The sequence below is a fragment of the Panthera tigris genome, chromosome C1 (assembly GCF_018350195.1).
Source record: "Panthera tigris isolate Pti1 chromosome C1, P.tigris_Pti1_mat1.1, whole genome shotgun sequence".
NCBI lineage: Eukaryota > Metazoa > Chordata > Mammalia > Carnivora > Felidae > Panthera > Panthera tigris.
The window spans coordinates 38195748-38215580 of NC_056667.1; the positions used below are offsets into that span (position 1 = coordinate 38195748).

Sequence of the window (19833 nt, forward strand, 5' to 3'; positions counted from 1 at the left end):
CCCACTCCCCTTCACTCATTTTGCTCACCCCCTGCCCCAGGCAACCACCACTAGTTTGTTCTCTATATTCATGGGTCTGTTTCTGGGTTTTTTGTTTGTTTTGATTTTTAGATTCCATATATAAAGTGAAATCATGTGGCATGAGCTCTGACTTATTTCACTTACATAATGCCCTCTAGGTCTACCCATGTTATCATCTGTTATCACAAATCCCAAGATTTCAAGATCCCATTCCTTTCTATGACTAAGTAATATACCAATTATATATATATATATATATATATATATATATCTTTTAAGTGAGATATATATATATATATATCTTTTAAGATATATATATATCTCACTTAAAAGATATATATATATAGATATATATCTTAAAAGAGATATATATATATATATCTTAAAAGAGATATATCTATATATATATCTTAAAAGAGATATATCTATATATATATCTTAAAAGAGATATATATATATCTTAAAAGAGATATATATCTATATCTTAAAAGAGATATACATATATCTTAAAATATATATATTTATTTATATATAAATTTATATTTATATTTATTATATATAAATATATATATTTATAATATATTATATATATTATATATATTCATATATATAATATATATATATATATATATCTTAAAACTTTTTTTAATGTTTATTTTTGAGAGAGACAGAGACAGAATGCGAGTGGGTTAGGGGCAGAGAGAGAGGGAGTCACAGAATATGAAGCATGCTCCAGGCTTCAAGCTGTCAGCACAGAGACAGACGCGGGGTTGGAACTCTCGAGCGTGAGATCATGACCTGAGCTGAAGTCAGATACTCAACCGACTGAGCCACCCAGGCGCCCCTATATATATATATCTTTATCCATTCATTTATTCATGGACACTTGGGCTGCTTCCATACCTTAGCTATTATAAATAATGCTGCAATAAACACAGGGTGTACATATCTTTTCAACTTAGTGTTTTATAATGCATTTTAATATTTGAAAGGCTATTATCACCTCACTATGCTTCTTTTCCCAAATTTTCTTTACTGTCTTGCATATTTTTCTATGTGATTTTTATAATTAGCTTGTTTAGTTTTTTCTCCCCAAACCCTGTCAATATTCTCAATATTTGAGAATACTATTCTCAAAAATATAATCATACAGGATTTTTGTATTACCATAGGAAGAATTGACTTATAAGTTGGAGCCTTCTAATCCACGAATATGTTTTGACTTTCCATTTATTCAAATTTTCTCTTGGGTACAGTAGGAAATTTTCAAAGTTTTTGTTTTTGTTTTCATATAGACCCTGAACATTTATTTTTGATGCCAAGGCAGTTTATATTTTCACTCTCTGCTGTAATTATGATACTTTCTTCCATTAACTCTTCTAACTGATGGTTCTTTATAAATATAAAGGCTCTTGTTCTCGACATATTAAATTTATATCCGACCCCTCACTAATTCTATTATTATTTGCAGTAATTTTTTGTTTAATTTTTTTGGATTTTCATTTGTTTATTCAACAAATAATCACTGGGTGCCTACGATGTGTCAGACAGTGTTCTAGGCATTGGGGTATGCACCAGGGAATGTGCTGGGTGCTAGGGATAGAGCAATGAACACAACAGAAAGTTCTTGAACTTGAAGAGTTTATATTCTTTGAGGAGAGAAAGGGAATAAACAAATCAATTAATAAATATACAGGATGTCAGGAGGCATTAGGGCCACAGAGACAAGTAAAGTAAAGAAATGGAATAGAGGTCTTGAAAACTAGCAACATGAATGGAGCAGGAGAGGTAGTCTTGAGGCTATCAGTTAGAAGAGTCTTCCAGGAAGAAGGAGAAGTCAGTGCAACATGCCACATAATGTGACACGCACTCGGCATGTTTGAAGAACAGCGAGGAGGTGAGGATGCCTGGAAAGAGGGAGTGAAGAAAGGGGACATAGTTTCCAGGTTTGTAAACTTATTACTTGCACATAGGAATTCTATCTAATTTCCCCCGTAGTTTTTATGCTTCTAATTTCTTGTTCATGTACTACATTGAGTAGTACTTACAAAACAATGGTAAAAGATTAGTTTCTAAGACTACTTCCCACTCTGAGACTCTAGGGGCTAGAACTGGAGTTAAAAAAAAAAAAAAAAAGGAAATTTATCTGAATAGGGGTCTAAGTTTGAGGTCTTAGTTTTTTTTCCTCTCCACTGCACATATCCACCACTTTGTTGGGAATACCAAAGACCACAAATACTAATTCCAGCCATGTCCTTATTATGTTCTCTATCTAAACTGGCTTTATGGACTCATGTGGTCCAGTTAGATGGAACATGGAAGGCAGGAGCAGGGTTTCTACACAATCTGTGACTATGGAGAAGTGGAAACTCTTCACTGTGCCTCAATTTCCTTATTTTATTTTTAACTTTTTAAATGTTTATTTATTTTTAAGAGAGAGGCAGAGTTCAAGCGGGGGAGGGGCAGAGAGAGTGGGAGACACAGGATCTGAAGCAGGCTCCAGGCTCTGAGTTGTCAGCACAGAACCCAAAGAGGGGCTTGAACTCATCAACTGTGAGATTTTGACCTGAGCTGAAGTTGGATGCTTAACTGACTGAGCCACCCAGGCGCCCCTCAATTTCCTTATTTTACAAGTGGTTGTTGGATGAGACAGAGGCGCTATGACTTCCTTAAACTTGTCATGATTTCTTCTTGTCCTCAGTTAAAATAAATCCCTCATTCTTCTTCAAACAGCTGCTTGCTTGGGCCTTGGTATCAGTGCTTGTTATTCTATACCTAATCTGGCGGATAAGTATGTCTGTGAGTCTATGAGGACAGGGACCACATTGGATCCAGGTCTCATCACCTTTACCTGTTCCACTACAATAGCTTCTTACCTGGTTCCCTTGCTGTTCAGAGTGATTTTTTAAAATGCAAATAAATGTCACTTCCCTAGTTAAAACTGTTCTGTATTTTGGGGAAGCCGGGTGACTTAGTAGGTTAAGTATATGACTTTTGATTTCGGCTCAGGTTACATGAAGCCCCGCATTGGGCTCTGCACTGACAGTATGGAGCCTGCTTGGGATTCTCTCTCTCCCTTGTCTCTGCTCCCTCCCACGCACACATGTGCTTGCACGCGCGCGCGCGCGCACACACACACACACACACACACACACACACTCTAAAAATAAATAAATAAACTAAAAAAAAAAAAAAACTGTTCTATATTTCTCTACTGCTCACATGATAGAGTCCAAGCCCCTTAATAGATTTTAAAAGGGCCTGTGTGATCCAGTCCCTGTCCCCTGTCTAGTCTCAGCTCTTGACATTTCTGGTCTCACACTGTCCGCGCCAGTCCTGTGGAATGACCGGCAGTACCTCGCACTGCTATGCTCAGGACTCCGGCTTCACATTTACACACAATAAATATCTCCTTTGCCCGGGATACAGTTTCTCTTTATCTGACTAACTTTGATACAAGCTTAAAATGTGAGGCAGAAACTGAATGGATGCTCATCAGTCTCATTTCCTTTTCCTGGACCATGGAGGACACTTCCCAGTCTCCTTTGCTATTTGGCTGGGATCAAATGGGATGACAGCAGTGGTGACAATTGCCACTTCCAGACCTGACCATAACACTCATACACAATCACCCACATTCTCTCTTGTTCTTATGCATGGAAGTTACATGTAAAAACAATGGTGTCATAAGAAGGAAGAAGCCTATGTCCCTGAGTCACCACTGGGAGGAAAGTGGCCAGGAGAGCCTTTTGATCTGCATCAGACTATGATGACATTTCATTGTATTAAGCCACTGAAATTTGGGGATTGCTTATTATAGCAGCTAATATTATTCATCTGACTAGTATAAAATCTCAATTCAGGGACACATGGGTGGCTCAGTGGGTTAAGCATCTGACTTCGACACAGGTCATGATCTCAACGGATCATGGGTTTGAGCCCCGCATGGGGCTCTGTGCCGACAGCTTAGAGCCTGGAGCCTGCTTCGGATTCTGTGTCTCCCTCTCTCTCTGCCCCTCCCCTACTTGTGTGTGTGCTCTCTCTCTCTTTCTCTCTCAAAAATAAATAAACATTAAAAAATAAAAATAAAATCTCAATTCAAATAGCCTATTTTATTCCTCTGGATGAGGTAACAGCCTCCTTTGTGCTCTCATAATCCAAGGTACAGCTCTCTCTCTCTCATGAGAGAGTGGCATACAAATGCTTTGTTTATTCCCATCTCCCATTCAGGACAGGGACCATACATTGTTGGGTTTTTAAATCCACAGAACTAGAACAAGGCCTGGTGTATGGTAGGTTATCTTTAAAGGGTTGGCAAAGGAATGAATATAAAATAAAGTGATGGAAGAATGAGTGAATTATATGACCAAACAGGTGCATCTTAAGTTTTTCCCAGCAGTCAAACGAGGTACCTTTCTGTGGCCAAGCCAGAGCACGGGGTGTGTTGCTAATACAGGGCCCTTAATTACAACCTGGGACTGAGATTAGAAGTGAAAGAAAGCATCTCTGTTCTTTCCTTCCAAACTTAAGAACCTTAATTAAAACCAAGTGATGAAGGGCCATCCCCTTGCCAGCAGCCAACAGCTCATCCTGCTATCAGGGGCCTGAAGAGTAAATTAAAATCAGTACCAATAAAATTAAAACTACCTTAGGGCATATTTGCAACATAATTTAGTGTGGGGTTTGCTTCCTCCTAGACACCAGGGAGGAAATGGGTTGTTTCTTCCCCCCTACATTCTGAGCTGCTTCCCTGCTTCTCAAATCTGAGCTTGGTGCCGTGCTGTGGTGCTGACTCCTTCACATTTGAACAGCTCTTCAGGATTTATCACATATTCAGCCCAGCAAAGGAAGGGAAATCAGACCCAGGAAGGGCAGCGGGGTTTCTCTCAGGCTTGGCGAGCAGAAAGGAACTGAAGCTTGGCAGGGATAAGGACAAATGGGAAGGGTGAGCTGCTTTGTTATCCCTTCTCAAGGAGGAGGGGGCTGAAGCTCGGAGAGCAGGGAACGTAAGTAGCCAGCCCTGCATTATGCAGCAGGAAGTGGCAGAGCAGGGGCCTGGGTCCTTCTGGTTTCCAGACCGTGCTCTGCATCCTGCTGTGCTCTCAGGGGCTTATAGTCTAGCAAGGCAATCACGCTGATCTTAGGAGGGCAAGACCTCCTAAGACTATGCAGTTTCCTTCATCCCTGGGCTGAGGGGCTGGGAGGTCTGCGGACTGATCCTCACAGGCTTAGCCTCTAGAATGGCACTGGGAGGCTGGGTGGAGGGGCAAGCAGCATTCCAGACCTTCCAGACAGCTTCCTCGCTAAGATGTGCCCCAGGGAGCTGTTTCCCCATGGGCCTCAGGCAAAAAAAAAACACCCCAAATCTATTTATTATCAACGAAAATATTTCCCTGTGTTTTTTAAAGTCAAAGTAGGAAAAAAAATTCAGCACAATAAATATGAAGCTAAAGGAAAATAAAAAAGGTAAAGCAGATGTTTATGGAAGTCAGGGTACATGTCCTAAGGCAGAAGAATTTTTCAGAAAAACAGAACTTTTTCTTTAAAAACAACTGAGCAAATCAAGCAAACAAAACAGAGTCACTGTCCTTTATCATGCATAATCTTGATCTCTGAAGCGGCACATTGAAGGCTTCTCTGCTCAGGTGCACCCTGAATATGGCTGGACAGCACTTCTAGTCACAAAAACAGGATGTGGTGAGTCAATGGGGGGCAATAAGAAGAACAGGTGCATAGGACGCCTGGAGAGCTAGCCTAGGGCATGGGGGATGGGCTCCGGTACTTCCTTTCCTGCCTTTCTCCATCTTCTGCTCCCGCCCTACCTGCAACTTCCCCAGCACACATTCTCCTACTCCATGCTTCTGTGCCTGCCATTCCTGCAGGTGGGAATGCCTGTCCCTCCCATCCCTTTCCCCCTGATGGTAACAGCTTGCTCATCTTTCACTACTAGGCCCAATGGCTCTTTGTCCAAGAGGACTTCTTTGACCCTCTCAGGGACAGCAGTTCTCTTTTCTGGACTCCCATAGATTTTAAAAATATCCCTGTGATAAAGTATTTGTCATCCAGTTTATTCATTCATTCATTTATTCATTCATTCATTTGACAAATATTTGCTGTGAACTTACTGTTTCTAGGACCCAGAGTTGAACAAAACAGACAAGGTTCCTGACTTCGAGGAGCTAATGGGGATGAAGACCGTGAACAGCAACTAAACAAGGTGACCCCAGATTTGTAATACACGCTTGGAATGCACTAAGGGGAGCCGCAGGATGGCGAGTAACCGAGTGGATAGGGACCGGGTCTACTTTAGTTGGTGTGATCAGGAAAGTCCTCTGACATGTGAGCGGAGCCTTGAAGGATGATAAGAATGAGCTGTTCAATGAGGCTGGTGGGAGAATTCTGGGCAAATAAGGACCTGCAAGCAAGGATGAGTGTGGCACTTCCAAAGACCAGAGGGATGGCTCACAGAGGGATTGTGATGAACACTGAAGGTGTGCCTGGGGAGGTTCATAGGGTGCAGCTCACTCAGAGCTTTGTAGCCTGGGGTCAGAGTTTGGAGCTTGTCCTATGTACAATGAAAAGCCATTTTATTTATTTATTTATTTATTTTTTTTTTAAGTTTTTTTTTTTTTAATTTTTTTTTTAAATTTTTTTTAACGTTTTATTTTTGAGACAGAGAGAGACAGAGCATGAATGGGGGAGGGGCAGAGAGAGAAGGAGACACAGAATCGGAAGCAGGCTCCAGGCTCTGAGCCATCAGCCCAGAGCCCAACGCGGGGCTCGAACTCACGGAGCGTGAGATCGTGACCTGAGCTGAAGTCGGACGCTCAACCGACTGAGCCACCCAGGCGCCCCTGAAAAGCCATTTTAACAGGGAATGTTTAACAGGGATTCCCTTGCCTGTAGTGCAGATAATGGATTTTAGGGACCTGTGTGGAAGCTTTTGAACAGCTCCCTCTAGAAACCATAGGAGCTTAAATGAGAGTGGGCTGGTGGTGATGAAAAGAGAAGGGAATATTTGATCAATCTGTTGGCCTCACCTCTGTAGGACCTGTGCATGGATTGTATGCAGGAGAATCAAAGACAGATATAGGGTTTGTGACTTGAGCAACTGAGAGATGGAGAAGACTGGGACGGGGACCAGCTGGGCTGGTTGTCGGAGATATCTCTGCTGTTTGAAGCGGCTGGTGGACACCAGACTGGGCGTGTCAAGTAGGCAGTTACACATAAGACCCTGGGGCCCTGGAGAGAGGGCTGTCCTAGAGGTATGAACATAGGCCTGGTTAGCACAGCGGTGTCTCTGGGGCCCCTTAAGCTGAGAGTTTAGGTAGATGATGAAGTGAAGGAGACTATGGAGTAGCAGGGAAATAGGAGGGAACATGGACAATGTGGTTTCAAGAAAACCAAGAGCAAAAAAAATGGTTTTAAGAAGGAGGGAGTAGTTTGTGAAGAACCCACTAAGGTCTAGGACCACGCCTGGTTCACTCCTGTATCCCCAGGGTGTATTGTAGGGCCTACCACACAGTAGGTACTCAGGGGACATTTGCTGAGTGACTAAGTGCATCATGAATGAATGAATCCAGGTATCCTGGCCTCAGAGAAAGGGGCAGAGGAAGAGGTATGGTATTAGGAGTTTTAGGGCCTAGATTCTAACTCAAGGAGGTATGAAAGGAAGATAGTAATAACAACATAGTGCTTACCACCACCCTGTTACTCCTGCCACAACCCCCTCAGATAGAAACATCATTTACAAATGAGGAAACTGATGAATAGCAAAGTTGAGGTAACCTGCGAAAGAACCCCCAGGTTACACAGTGGGAACTGGCAGAACCCAAGCTGACTGGCTCTGTGGTCCATGTTCTTAACCATGACATCATCAAAAGCAACTGACATTTATTGAGTGCTTCCTATGTGTGGCCTTGTAGCAATTCTGGTAACAATCCTATGAGTTAAGTACTGTTATAATCTCAGGAGGAAAACAAAGCAAAAAGCTTGCAAGTGGCAGGGTTGAGATTCAAACTCAAGTCTTTCTGACCCTAGGGCTAAGCTCTTCATCTCTAAACTACTTATAAAGGCCCAGCCTCTCCATCTGAGGCCTCTTTCAGGACAAAGGAAATTTGTGAGTCATGCATGGGTGTAGGGAAAAATCACCAGTAGCAGCAAGATGAGGAATAAAAACATTTTCCTACTTCCAATTTGTCTCTTACAATCCTACCCTCCTTAGAAGTGAAAAGTCGGATCTGCATGTAAATAGAGCCGTTTCTGCGTCTCCTCCTTCTAATAACCTAGGAGGAAGCTTTCCTCTTTTTCTACCTCCTCCTTCACCTTTGCCCTAAAAAAGGGAGAGAGACCAGAGGCTCAGCACAGATGGTCTGGGTTCATAACAGATCTTCTCAGGGCAAAACAGTCCTGGTCTGTCTCCTACTCTCCATAGCAGTGATTGGTGAACCCAACGTTGACTGTCACAATGATGATGATGACAGAAGAAGTGTAGTCATGGAGTAGGATGGTTTGGGGTTCTGTAGACTTGGCTTTAAGTGTCAGCTTAGCCATGGGTGAGCTTTAGGACCTGTAGAAGTTACTTTCCCTCTCTGAGCCTCAGTTTCCTTGACTAAAAAGTGAGGATAATAATTCCAACCTCAAAGGATTGCTATGAAGTTAAATGAAGTACCTGGTTTTGTGCCTAGCAAAATGTCTGGCAGTTTATACACTTTTAATACATATTTTTCAATTATACAGTGATAGATACTATGAGGAGGTGCTGTGCAAGGCACCACAGATATGGACCTCCTTAAGCTCAAAACCCTGCAAGGAGGATGGACATTTTAAAACTGTGTATACAATGGAAGATTTGAACAGACATACAGGAGTTATAGGAACACAGGACCCAGTTTACATAAATGTAAATTTCTTCCCTGTTCAGTGGGATGTCTATTGACAATAACCATTGTCTTACACATTTGTAGAGTTTATAAACCATTCTCACACCAATTAGCTCATGTGATTCTCTCAACAATCCACTGAAGTAAGTGGGAGCTTGGTTTCTCAGAGAATCTCAGAGCCAGGCTTCTCAAGATCTCATAGCAAAAAAGGAACTCAACTGGATTCTAAGTTACATCTCACTGCATCCAAAGCCTTTGCTTGCTCCTTACCCTTGGGGGTCACCCCAGGTGCTCACACCTACATCAAGAATGGACACAGATATTGGGGCGCCTGGGTGGCGCAGTCGGTTAAGCGTCCGACTTCAGCCAGGTCACGATCTCGCGGTCCGTGAGTTCGAGCCCCGCGTCAGGCTCTGGGCTGACGGCTCGGAGCCTGGAGCCTGTTTCCGATTCTGTGTCTCCCTCTCTCTCTGCCCCTCCCCCGTTCATGCTCTGTCTCTCTCTGTCCCAAAAATAAATAAAAAATGTTGAAAAAAAAAATTAAAAAAAAAAAAAAAAAAAGAATGGACACAGATACAAGTGGAAAAGCCAGACCTCCCTGCAGAAAGCCCCAGTCTGAGCAGAAAGACAAACTAAGAAGAGAATGGAGATATAATATGTAAGCTTGTGAGAGCCGAGGGACATTTTAATTTCATAATTAAAAGTTAATGTTGCTTCATTATAAATCAAAGGCTGATGAAACTAGGGCACCCCCAGGAACATGTTAGGAACTCAATAAATATGTGTGGCCTGAATGCTTGGAGACATCTCCTGTAGGAGGTTGTTAGCTGATCCAGGGAGATAAAAATATATGTCTAATCACTGAGCTGGGGTTTGGGAAGTCCTCAGTAAATCTTAATTCTTTTCTTCCCAGGAAACCCATCTTGGCTCTCCTACTAACCTGCTCTGTGACCCTAGAGAAGTTTCTTTCCCTCTTTTCAATTCATTCATCCCTCTTCTTCATTCATTTAGAGAATGGATTTGGTGACTTTTTGTGGCCCATTATACCCTGAGAGTCATATCTTTCAATTGTCTGATCTTTCTGCTTTGCACTGTTTTTTTTGTTTTTTGTTTTCCTCTCCTTCCTTTGGCCTCTGAGGACAGATTCTGTCAGTTTCCCACCTTATCTGCTTCAAGACCTGAGTCCATGGTCCTTTTCCTTGGCATGGCCGTGTGGTGAGAGCCTACTGTAAGGCTGAAGTTCAATTATTTCCCCATTAAAATGAAGTCTTCCCCTTTGGCAGGGTAGGCATTGCTGTTATTCAAAGAAGTGTTCAGGGGTGCCAGCATTCCTGCTGTAACTATGTACTTTATCTTGGAGAAAAATAAAGTGGTTCCTGGCTGCTTTATTCAGTGTGGGCGGCTGAGGATGGGGTGGTGGGGAGAAAGGTGCAGACAGATCCTATATTTGTTCCTCTGTTCCTTCTCCCCCTCTCTCATCTTGCCCCTCTTTCTTCTCTCTTTTCATCCCTTCTCTCCTCTGGTCCCCCCTTCCCACCTCTTCCTTTCCATAGTGTGGTTGGGGGGAAGACAGGCAAGGGAACAAGAACATCAGCCTTTCTTTCAGGGACTCAGAGAGATGTACGTGGAGACTGGGTGAAGATACAGCTGAAGGAACCATCAACTTATTGGGTGGTCAGGAAAGACTGTGCAGAGGAGGTGGCTGTTGAACAAGGTATTGAAACACAAGAAGGTGTTCACCAAGTGGATGAAAAGGAAAAGAGCCCCCAATGGGAAGAAAGACATTTTAGACAAAGGGAGCTATGTGAGCAAAACTCACAGGACCCAAAACACCCGGCCCACTAAGGGACATATAACGTGTTTGGCATGATGGAAGAGTATGATGAAGAGGCTTCCTTGGACTCATCATGGAAGGCCTTGTAAGCCACTAAGGACTTTTCCTATAAAGTAGAAAATATAGAGAAGTATTTTATGAAAGTACAACTTGATTATGTTTGCACTGCATTCTAGAAAGATTTTTCCGGAGGCTTTGTTGAGGAAGAATAAGAGGTTATAAGACTCAAAAGCATGTGGAATAGTTAGGACATTTCTGTTATAGTCCAAGTGGGAACTGACTGAAAAATAATAAGCTTCTGAATTCAAGCAGGGGCAGGGAGGGAGAGAAGAAGGGTACGTATTTGAAACCTATGGTAAAATAAGACTGACAATGCTGGACATGGGACCTAAATTCAGACAGAAACCTAAATTCAGGTTTCTGGCTTGGGTGGCTGAGTGGAAGGTGGGGCCATTCCCTGAGATTGGTGCTGCCATCATCTTTTGGTGTGATGGAGGTTTGCCTCCTAGGTACTTGTCTGCAGTTGGAGGAAGATGCTGTCAGAAGGTCTATGGTCTTGGATTATGACATTTTGATACAAATGAATTGATTTTTCCCTAAGCATGGCTATTTGAGCAGAAGAAACATATTTCTCCATGTAATCTATGTGTTGCCTATAAAACTGGAGCTCCTTATCAATACAATTAAACATAAGCATTGTGCATTTTCATCGGATATAAGATCAGAACAAGAGTTTTTAAAAAAACCAGACACCTAAATACACATATTCAAACATTTGGGTGCCCCAAATGGGATGAGAGCAGGGGTGTTCTCAAGCCATTCCTTTGCTACAGGTTTTCATTCCCTCTGAACAGAAGATTTTGGTTGTTATAGACCATATCACTCAGCCAGAGAGCGGCAAGGAGGGAGGGGGCAGTTTGAGAGTCAAGCAATTGTTGGACAAGGAGGTGTGGGGACAAACCAGGCTTTATCTCCTGGTTTGAAGGCAAATGCCAGAACAGGGCAGGCTCCTTCACCCACATCTATATCCACATGAAAAGCCTTGATTAAAATCACATAGAATTAGTTTATGGCTTCTCTGGTTCTTGAATGGTCTGGAGTTTTGCTGGGTGGATCCTTTCCTTTGACACATGAAATACTATACAAGCGACACAACTTGTTTACAGTCATTGGCTCATTTTGTCTCATTGTCTCATTTCCATTTTACAGATGAACACACTGCTCGAGATTACACAGCGAGGAAGAAGCAGAGCCAAGGATAAAACCCATATCTTCTGGCCACAGTACAAGTTACTCTGCTATATCATTATGCTTTGATCCTCTAATTTTAGGGTCTTAGGGGAGCCCAAAGGGTGAATTAACACAAGGCATGGGAGGTATCTGGGTGTATGAGTATCCAATCCTCAATGACCTGCCTCCACCTCCAACCTCATTTCCTGCCATCTGCTAACAGGAATCCAATGCTTTCACCATGCCGAACTGACAGCTTCCAGACATGCTCTTCTGTGCCTTCCAATGTTTCCTTATGTTGTTCCTCCAGCTGAGAAGGCCTTGCTCTACCTAGCCATTCTCCAGGGCCCGGTACAAGCTTCTCTTTTGCTGTAGAGACTTCCTTAACCCATCTGGATATGTTTGACCATGCCCTCTTTCATTGACATCTCACTCGGCCCTACATTTTTATTATACTCATCTCATGATGTCATTCTTATGGTGGTGGCACCTATATCGTCCACTGGGCCAGGCAGTGGTCAAGACTGGAAATCTCTGTGCTTTTAACCCCCACCACAGTGCCTGGCACATAGTAAGTGCTGAGGAAATCCTTGATGAATGAGTAGATGGTTGAGTTAACGATGGAGAAGAAAACATTCCTGAGCAGAGACCACCCCCACCCTTGATCTTCTGGGAGAACTGCCTTTGTAGAATAGGGAACAAAAAGGGCAGGCATCAAAGGGATACAATGGGTAAAACATTCTTTCCTGTTCTCTCTGGTTCCTTCCTTTTTATTTTTCTTCTTGCTATTGGAACAAAAATGAAGAGTACATCATAAGCAAAGCTGTATTTTCTGTTTATTGCCACCAGGTTAATAACAGTAATGGTGCAGGAAGAAAATGAGGTGTTATGTAAAATCCTGCATTGCAGATTTTGCTGCTGATGTAAAGAACTCAATAAAGTGTAACACTTTAATCATAGAGATAAAAATCACACAGCAGCTTTCCCACAGGCTCCAGGAGCCCAAGACAAAATAGTTGTGGGGAAATGAGAGATGAGAGAAGAATATTATCAGCCATCGGAAAAATTATGTTTGGGCTTTTGTGTGTGTGTGTTTTTCCTTCATCTCTAAAAAATGGAATAAGATTTTTCTATCTTCTTCTAAGACATCTTGTATGAATTTCTGTATTCTCTGGAGGCCATACTCAGATTTCTGGGGGAAGATTTGCTCATTCTTTGTAAAAATTGATTTGTTTAGGGAGAACTGAATTCCTGCCTTTTAGGTGATTCTGTGGCCTTTAAGAAAACAGGGGCTGTCTCTAAAAAATGAAAGCAGGATTGGGATGGAGGCAAGAAGGTTGGTGATAGTAAAATCTCTATTTTTACGATGGTCTTGCAATGTAGAGAAAAGATCATAGCAGTGGACAGAAGCTCTTGTTAGGGAACCTGGCCAAACTTCCAAAATGACCTTCTTGCCTCTGTGCCCCAGTTTTATCCTTCTTCAAACAAGGACTCTCACTAGATGCAAAGAACGCTCTAAAGGTTGTTCCAGCTCTGATGCTTAACTATCTGTGAGGCTCTGGGCAAGGAGGCCACCAGCTTGGCTTACTGACATTGGCTATTGTGGTTCTGAACTCCTGAGTAGCCACCCAGCTGACCTGTTTGCACTCCAACACCTCCTTCCCTCCCTTAGCACCCAGATCCACTCTCCATCCTGTAGCCAGAATGATCAATTTATAATGAGAGAAAATGATACATACACCTTGGAGTGAGACTGGGGTAAGTGCCAATAGGAAGCCCGTCAGGCAGGAGCATGCCTAGAGAGTTCACTGAAGAACAAGCTAGCCAGTGTCCCTGGAGAAGAGTGAGTAGAGTCATGGGAGACATGTAGACAGATAATGGAGGGCCAGATCAAGTGGGTCTCACAGGCCATTGAAAGGGTTTCACTGCCCCCATGTGCAGTCCCTGAGTGCCCTCAGAGACAAAGGGGGTGTAGCTGATGTCTGCATACAGGAGACACTGCTATGAGGCAGCGTGAGCAGAGGTCATGAAAAAAGAAGGGTTTTGGAATTTGAGATCTAGGCTCAAACCCTGAACTGGCTGTGTGACATTGAAGGAGTCTCTTCATTTCTCCAAGTCTTAGTTTCCCCTTGTCGGCAAACAGGAGGTAATGATAATAGCACTTCCCTCACAGGGCTGACCTGGGTTAAATGAGTTAGTGTGTGTCCAAGTGCCTGAAACGCCGTAGGTGCTCAGTAATTTTTTTTTCATCCCATCGCGATTACTTCAAACTACAAACAATATTCTATTTGATTGTTTGATTGATTGATTGTTTTATACTACAAACAATATTCTAGGGCCACACTGCCCAATATAGCAGTCACATGTGACTATTTAAATTTAAAATAATTTAAATTAATAAGAAGTCAGTTTCTCAGTTGCACTAGTCACACTACAAATGCTCAATGGCCACATGTGGCCAGTAGCTAGTGTCAATGGACAGTGCAGAAGAACATGGCCATCATTACAGAAAAAATGCTATAATCTTAGCAGTCATAAGTGGTACATTAGAATTTAAAATATGTATCCATATACAACTACACTTGCACAAGCACGTCTGATTTCATACACACAAAACACACACACATACAAAACCACAAACGCAGGGTGTGTAGGTTAGCAACAGTATGTTTCATCACTAAGGAAAAATAAATCTGACTCTTGTCATGAGCCAATTTAATGAGCATACAAGAGGTCAGGTACTGTGCTAAACACTCTGGACATCATATCAATACATCCTTACAACAACCCTAATAGGAAAGATTATCCTGATCTTGTTGATTCTGACATTGACACCCAGACTGCCTGCATAACGTGATTATAGTCACAGAGCCTCTAAGCAGCAGAGCAGGACTTGCTCCCTGTGCCACAATACTTCTTCTTAGAGGACATTTCAGAGACAAAGGGCTTGCAGAGCAAAGTCACCCCTCACTCTTTACAGTCTTTGTTAAAGATGAGGATGTTTGGAATTGCCTGAGGACTATCTGGGGACTAGCTGGCGATGAGTCACAGAAACCGTAAAATTCAATGAAATAAGTTCCTTAAGGTTTTCAACCTAGCTTTCTTGGCTTATGGAAAGTGGCAGTGTCCGATCCATGTAGGATCAGCTCAAATCTTCAGGAGAGTCCTGGAAGTCAAATGACTGGGTAAAGAATACACCCTCCAAGTCATCTAGAGCAGTGGTCTCTTTGCAGCTCATTCTTCTCTCTTCATAGACAAGGGCTCTCTAACACTTCATGGTGAAAGGTGGTCCACAATAGGGGTGGGGGTCACAAATGAGAGCCAACATGACCTAGATGGTTCTGAATCAGTGACTATCTGTGAATACATATGTAAGCACAACTAGAGAGCCAAAACAACTAGCGATCCAGAGAGAGAGATAAGGATGGATGGATGGATGGATGGATGGATAGATGGTTGGATGGATGAACAGGCAACTAGACAGATAGATAGGCAGCAAGTTAGAAACATACAACAAAGCTTCTATTTTAGCTTTTTGTGTGCTTCTACTACACTCTGATCCCCTAGAAGGATGGTTTTGTTTCTGATTTATTGTAAACTCCCCCTCTCACCAGATATACAAAAAGGTGCCCAGCCTAGACTGGATACTCAATGAATGTTTGTTCAAAAATAAATAAGTAAACAAACAAACAAACAAACAAACAAAATGTAACACCTGAGAGAGACATAGCTAGATAACAATAATCCTTCACGTTTGTATGGTACTTTGTAATATAATGCACAGTATCAGCCTTAATCCCCAATCTAACTTTTTGAGGCTGTCATTATGATCCTCATTTTATTGATGAGCGATGCTTGTCTCAGAGTGGTGAGGTGTCTTGCCTAGGGTTACACAGAGAAGCTGAGGACCTGGATAAACAGGCAGGTCAGATAGAGGTAGAGAATGATAATGGGATATAGGTAAACAGAGACAAGACAGACCAGAGGAGACCAAGGCATGGAGAAATGATGGAGACAAATGGAGGTGGATGGACAGATGCTGAGAGTACCTCCAAGCTCTCCACCTTCCACTCAGCCTCTTCACATGGCTGGAGACAACTTTCCTAAGCACAAGTGTGACCCTGTCCTGTACCCACTCTATAAAGCTCTGTTACTTCTCCCAAAGACTTCAGGATAATGCTCTACCATGAAGAGCCTTCCTGACTTGGCCCTACCCATTTCTCTACCTTATATCATATCACTTTTCTCTAGCACTGTTCACTCTAGTCACAGGACCCTCTTCAAGCCCTACAAAAGCCATGCCATTGTCACCAGTGCACGCTTATCACCTGATCTTCCCCCTGCTTGTGGATGCCTGGCCAACCTCTGCTTATCCTCTAAGACTCAACATAACTGTTGCTCCCTTTGGAGAGCCTTTCCTGACCACCCTTCCAGCATGGGTTCATTTTCTGCCCTCTTAGGTCACCCTCTTCTGTACAGGATTCAAGAGAGTAGGATGAACCTGGACTTGGAAATAAGAGATGTTTATTTAAACCCTGTTCACCCACCTATCAGCTGCAGGACTTAGGGCAAGTCATGTACCTGCTTAGCCTTGGTTTTCTCATCTCTGCAACATACCTGATCATATCTGTTCTAGGAATTATTTGGGGATTAGGGATAATGTAACAAAACAAAACACATGGCATAGAGTATGTGTCCTACAGGTGGAAGCTGCTGCTGTCCCTGCCTGACTGCTGCGGGGGCCACAATAATCTTCTATTGGATCTGCCTCACCCATTGGACTATGAGCTGCCTGAGGGTAGAGGCTGGGTCCACCAGCCTCTACACCCCCAGTGCTCAGTGCCTAACCCATGACTGGGCAGGCTGAATCTTTCCTACCCACACTGAGGCTGCTGGGTAGGATGTGCTTCCAGGTACTAGAAGGCACCACCTATAGTCACCCTCCAGAACCGCTGAGGCTGGGGAGGACGGCTGGAGAGGTGGTGTGGGGGTGCATCCCTGAAGGGAGATGACTGAGACCTTTGACAGGTTCATGTTGCATGTTGAGGTTTTGGTTGTATGTATTTTGAAGATAAAGATAACGTTTAAATAAAATTAAGAGGCTGCTTTGTTCCCTCACCTACAAACCTCTGGGGCAACTATGTGCAGTTTTGACTGTCACCAAGCATGTTTAGGGGGAAAGTGTCAGATTAGGTGGTCAAAAGTATTCTATACACTTTCTTTTCTCTCTCCAGTTTCCTTCATTTCCCTCTTTTATTTTCCCAGTGGATTCAGATTCCTTGTAATTGTCTTCCTTATCCTCCCTTCTCTCCCCACACTCCCTCCCTGTTGGCCCCATTCTCTACCCCAGGAAACCAGCTTCCAGGTGGATGATGAGAGATCCCTCCTTTCCCCTACACACATGCATGTACACGTGCACACACAATCTGGAAGAGGGGGGCATCAAATGTAACTAAACAGCTCTCTACATGCTTGAGGACAGGGAACCAGCCCAGATCAGAGGAGCAGGGGCTGGCAGCTGGGCCCTGAGCCAGCAGTATTGACTCTCCTCCCTGACTGCCAGGGCAGCACCCCCGCCAACCCCCCCCCCCAACCCCGCCAGGTCATAAACACCCACTATGAGTTGGGCCAGAGCCTTCATTGAGATTCTGTTCACAGGGAACGCCCATTGCCAAGCCTGCCCAGCTCTGTCAGCTGCCCTGATATCTGTGTGTGAAAAACTGATGGCCGCCGGGCCCTCTGGCAGCCTGACAAATGGCTTAGAAGCAGGCCCGAGGCTCCCTGGCAGAGGCCCAGGGCTGTGAGCTTCAGTGAAGGGTAGGAGAGAAGGGACTCTCCTGTCAGATGGCCTGACTTCAAGGCAGGGAGCAGAGACAGCAAGAAAGAGCAGGGGGCGAGGAGAGGGTGGTAGGGGAAGGGCCCCAGACTTGCCAATGCCTACCTCGCCCCAAGGGTAGAGAGCTGTAGGGACTAAGTGCACACTCTGGTGACAAGTGTTGTCTGTAGGACTACAGGGATAATGCATTTGTTTCCTCACTCATAAAATGGGGATAGTAATCCTAATATCTATCTTGTAGTGGTGAGAATGCTAAACACACACACATATATATATAAACATGCATGTTTATATATATATGCATAATATATATAATACTATATATATATGCATGTTTACTGTATATATAGGTGTGTGTGTGTGTGTGTGTGTTGTAAACCAGCAATCCTCACCATTTTATGAGACTGTCAGGTATTGTTCTATGTTTTACATGCATTACTCATTTCATTTTCACGTCAGTTAGAGATTTACATATTGTCCTCATTTAAAAGATAAAGTTTCAGAGCGGGTGCCTCACATGCCCAAGGTTACACAGCTGAATGAGAGAAAGGATTTAAAACCAATCTGCAAGACTGCAAAGCATACGCCCTTCATCAGTAGGCTGTACTATAGATGAGCATTTTGTGTGCCTCTTTGCCTCTATGTATCTCTACTGATATAAGGGGAATAAGAATCTTTTAAAAAATTTTTAACATTTATTCATTTTGGAGAGACAGTGCATGAGCAGCGGAGGGGCAGAGAGAGAGAGGCAGACATAGAATATGAAGCAGGCTCCAGGCTCTGAACTGTCAGCACAGAGCCCAATGCAGGGCTTGAGCTCACAAACCGAACCGTGAGATCATGACCTAAGCCGAAGCTGGATGCTTCGGCGCCCCAGGAATAAGAATGTTTTTAAACTCTCTACTCAGAAAGAAGCAAACACAAACTCAAGATAAAAATCAATCCCCTTATTTTTAAAGTTTAAGTGCTGCAACATTCCACAATGGGGAAAAGAAAAATAAACAGCTAGGCTCAGAAACAGGGAGCTCTCTTAGCCCCAGGGAGGCAGAGAGAAGCGGGAGGCAGTGGGAGCTGCGGGGGACTGAAACCAGCAAACACAGTGTGGAGACAGCCCAGGCTCCATGCCCTGTCAGGGGGTCTGAGGGTTGGCTGCCTAGCTGCTGCAAGGCTGCTCTTTGTGGGAATCGGCCGCTTGCTTGGACGGAACAGAACCAACAGAACCACATTCATTAATTCATTCAACAAATGCTCACAGAGCACTTTTGTGCGGCAGACCTGAGCTGAGTGCTGGAATAAACAGATAAAGAAGCCCCAGTTCCTGCAGCAGGAAGGTGCACTCTCAGGCAAGAGAGAGGCAAACATCAGGCAACTCCACTGCAGGGTGGTCAAGGCTGTTGACAGCTTGCACAAGGGCGGAGAGCACAGGGGAAAGCCGCCTGGGGATGGCTGGGGCACGAAAGGCTCCCTGGAGAAGTGGGGTCTACAAGGACAGCATGGGATCCACTGAGTTATATAGATGAAGGTGAGGAAAGGCAGGGGTGTCATTCCCTGCAGAAGCTCAGAGCCGAGATCTGAACACAGTTGCTGGTCAAAGGTGAAAGTTAAATCACTTGAAATCCCACAACCCAGAAACAACGGTTATTAATAGCTTCCCATATGCACAGACAAAACAATATATAGCTGCTGGCCAAATAGATGCCTAAATTAAAAAGCTTTTATAAAAACAGAATATACTATAAATATTTCTATTTAAAGAGGTACTGAATTCATTTTTCTTAAATTTAACAGAACTAAAAAACTGTTCCCTCACATGAAACATTATTTTCTAAAAGATAAATCTAAGGTTAAAAAAAGAAGAGATTATGAGAAATATTAAGAGGTTGAGGCCATTCTGGCTTTTTTTAACACCAGACTTGAATTTTTGTAGAAACACATGAAGACATGGAGAGAGGTTAAATAACTTACCTAAGATCACACAGCTAGTCTGTGGTATAACTGGAACTTGAACCCAGATATATCTGATTCTTTCT

At 43.3% G+C, this 19833-nt stretch overlaps 1 protein-coding gene and 1 long non-coding RNA gene across 5 annotated transcripts in view; one reads left to right on the forward strand and one right to left on the reverse strand.

Moving 5' to 3' along the window:
• Positions 1 to 19833, reverse strand: part of LOC102965268 (BEN domain-containing protein 5) — a 1451018-nt gene that overhangs the window by 65752 nt on the left and 1365433 nt on the right. The gene's annotated exons all lie outside the window — the stretch shown is intronic.
• Positions 4251 to 13201, forward strand: LOC122241331. Its single transcript, XR_006221407.1, has 4 exons — positions 4251 to 4313; positions 5640 to 5718; positions 6156 to 6238; positions 11947 to 13201. It is a non-coding gene; the product is annotated as an uncharacterized LOC122241331 (long non-coding RNA).